Here is a 3,559-nt window from a genome sequence, read left to right as displayed (position 1 = left end):
AAGACATCATTCAGGCCACGACTTCATCCTTTCTGGAGTTGTGGAACCATATTTGTAAGTTCATCGTTTGTCTCTTCTTCTAGTTAAAGATCAGCCCATATTGTTATTGATTCCTTTTCTTTTACTTGTTTTAGAAACTCGGTGGGTTACACCGCAGGTTAAAGGCTTGGACCAAAGAGTCCAAACAATTTTGGACGTTACTATGCCCAAAACCCGTATGCGGAAGGAACTGGCCCTTATATACGGTGGAAGGTCAAAAATCATGGTAGGTTAAACTCATCTCGTTTTTCTCTTTCGTATAAGAAAGCTGATTAACCCTTTTTCCTTTGTTGAATTCAGGTCTATCCCAAAGCTCAGTTGTCATCCTTGAGGAGGACGTTTTAGCTGATCCTACTAATGCGGCAGGCTACTACAGGAGGCGTTTACCCGAACAGGTGTCTCCGGGACTGCTTCTTGCGCAGGTGCTTTTTCTCGGAGTCCACGATCGGAGAACAAGCAACCAAAAAGAAGATGTTCCTCCGCGGTCGGGGGAAAAAATAAAAAGGCAAAGAGTGCCGCACCTGAGTTTTCTCCGAAATTTGTGGTGATGAGCCCCGCGCCCGAGTCGGTCCAAATGAGCACGTAATTTTTTCCCTACGAAAGTACTCCTACAAAATTAACAAAAATAAATTTTCCTAATTGTTTTAATTTTACCAAATTTCTAGGAATTTCTTGTTAATTAGTGTTTGCATTTAGTTGCATTTTAAGCATATTTAGTATCTTAAAATCATAGAAAAACCATAAAAATTATCAAATTTTAATTTCATGACATTTTAGGTGTAATTGCATTGTAGGAGTTGATTACTCTTTAATTGTTCGAATTAATACAAGAAAATCAAACAAAATATTTTAGTAATTTTACATGCATTTGTTAAATTTGAGCAAATTAGTTAGTTGTTAGAAAATTAATAATTAGGTTTAATTCTTCAAATTAGGTTTGAATTAAAATTTGATTTAGAGTTTTATTTAATTTAATTAGAATTTAAAAGCAAAAAAAAAAAAAAAAAAAAGAGAGGAAAAAACAAGGTTGTTATTCGTATTGGGCGAGCACTTTAGTTGGCCCAATTGATCACAATCTTGTCCCAGCCCAGATCCCTTTTAATCTAGCTCTGTCCCCACCCTTAACCAAACTGCCGCGTTTCGACTCAATTAAATCCCATCTGTTGATCTCCTATTGATCCTATGGTTCACAACTAACCCACCATCCCTTTAACAGTGTCCGAACAACCCAACCCCCCCCCCCCCCCCCCAAAAAAAAAACTTAAAACAAACCCCTCACTTCTATTCATCTCCCTATATCCTAAACCCTAGCCGCCCCTAAAATACCCAATTCCAACACCGGCGGCTGCCACTCTAAATAAGCCCCAAACCATCACCCAATGATCCCCATCTCATCCTCATCCAATATCACCCTCTTGTTTCTTCAAAGACCATGTAGATTTCCACCAATTCCAGATTTGAAAAACCTAGAAACCCTAGATTTTTTCCCTTTTTTGATTCTTCAAATTTCAAGGTTCGATTCAAGCTGAAAATTACATTAATCTATTGTTCTCAATGTTAATTTCAGTTCGTATCGAAGCTATCAGAATCAAGGCGAGCTTCCTGGATTTGCTTCAAAGTGAATCATTTTCTTTTCATTAGGTACATACTCACTTTGTTCTATCTCTTTGTGTTTTTCATTTGTTTTTTTAAAAAGAAAGAAAGAAAAAGAGTAGAGGAATCGTAGGTCTAGGTGTTTAATTGAAATTATTTGCTGAGTTTTTAAATTAGCTTAATTAGGTTGGGTTAGCTCATTAATTAGTTAACTAACAGTAGATTAACATTTGGCTTAATATATTTGTTTTAAGTATTCACATGTTGGATTTGTTTTAGTGCGTTGTGTGATTTAGAAATTTAATTGCATGATAATTAGTCTTAATTATTGAGTTAATTAGATTTATTTTGCTTCATTGTTTCTTGGGATTGATCCGTGTGATTTTTTTTTGTTATGGCTCATTTGTAATTAACAAAAACTAAAAGGTTTAATTGAAAATCAAAAATAGGAAATATTAGATAGGCATATAGGAACCTTCTGGATAATGGACAACTGTCCAAAGTTGATAAGAAAAAGATGCTGAAAATTGGATAAAACATCTGAAAAGGATAGCTGTACAAAAATTGATTAAAAAGATGCTCTTGTTTCCTTTTTTTTTTACGGCTGATAGACTCCCTTTGATATTCCTTCATTCATTTTTCTATATATAGGGATACAGACTGAATTCTGGGGGACATATACTCACTCAAATTCTCACTGATTTCTCTAAAAAAACACTCTAAAAAATCCAATTGGAATACAAAAAAAAAAAGATTCAAAGTTGCCTTTTTTCTAAGTTCTCTACTGAATCTGTTTCACTTGGCTGGGATCTCGAGCTGTATTCAAGCTTAAGAAACTGCTCGTTTAACTTAAATTTTGTTGCTGTTTATTGCTGGCTTGATTTTCATCTTTCATCTTTGTATCATCAAAAGTTCATTGGTTCTATCTATAGGTACGTGGAATTTTTTATGTTATTCTCTTTTGAATATGAGAATGATGAATGAACTGTTGTTTCCATAAGCATGTTTTAAACTTCTAATGTTGTTTATCAGATCTGTTTGTTCTGTTCTGTTCATGAATTTGTATCCTTAAGCTAAATTTAAACTAAAATCATCTGCTACTTCAAAGACTTCATATGTTGATCCACTATCTGGTTTGACCTTCACATCAGTATGCTTAAATATATTGCATTAAAATAGATTTTACTCTTTCCCTCATTTGAAATTTAGTTTGGTTTGCCCATCTCATCAATCATTCTTGAAAGAACACTTATTGAGTTAAAATTTATCAGTTATTAAATTTGATCACTAGTTGGTCAAAATTTGATGATTGAGAAGGTCCAGGCAACGTTGAAGTGCATCAATTGATAGTCTTGCCTTTCTATGAGCAATAAGGGGAATCTAAGAATTATGACAGAGGCGTTCTAATATTTTAGCTGTTAAGGTTGTATTTGATAGAGTAGTCACTGTGATGTACTATTTTATTTTTTTTTTTAAATTCCAGTAGATTCGAAGTTTGGTTTTTTGTCCCTTTTGTAATATGTTCAGTTTTGAGAGAGTAGTACCCTAGATTGATTTGACTTCTGGAATGTATGAAATCTGATTTGGAACTCTTATATTGCTATCATTGTTTAGTTACTCTTCAATTCTTGATTGTCGTTTGGATTTGCATAGTCGTATGCGATTCTAGGCTGTTGAGTCGCCTTGACCAAGGCATTAAGCCCAAAAGTGATTTAATTAGATTAGGTAATGTTAGAAGAGTTCACATGGACTCATTACAAGCTATGGGCTACCTGAGAATATTTTGGCCTGCTTCAGGAACCTGAGTGACCCGTGAGTTTGATAAGCATTAATCGATTCACTTTCCTAATGACTTAATTAGTTTAATTCCTGTGATTGGCTAAGTCGTCAAAAATTTGAACTTAGAATCACTGTAAATTTTCTTTAG

The 3,559-nt window shown here is 34.2% G+C and overlaps 1 long non-coding RNA gene across 1 annotated transcript; it reads left to right on the top strand.

Annotated features, from left to right (window-relative positions):
• Window positions 1–1,335: 1,335 nt before the first annotated feature.
• Window positions 1,336–3,257, top strand: LOC107793568 (uncharacterized). Its single transcript, XR_001649758.2, has 2 exons — window positions 1,336–1,680; window positions 2,904–3,257. It is a non-coding gene; the product is annotated as an uncharacterized LOC107793568 (long non-coding RNA).
• The last annotated feature ends 302 nt before the right edge of the window (window positions 3,258–3,559 follow it).

This window comes from Nicotiana tabacum, chromosome 20 (assembly GCF_000715075.1).
Source record: "Nicotiana tabacum cultivar K326 chromosome 20, ASM71507v2, whole genome shotgun sequence".
Lineage (NCBI taxonomy): Eukaryota > Viridiplantae > Streptophyta > Magnoliopsida > Solanales > Solanaceae > Nicotiana > Nicotiana tabacum.
Note: the sequence above shows the minus strand (reverse complement) of the source record. Positions and strands in the feature narration are given on the sequence as shown.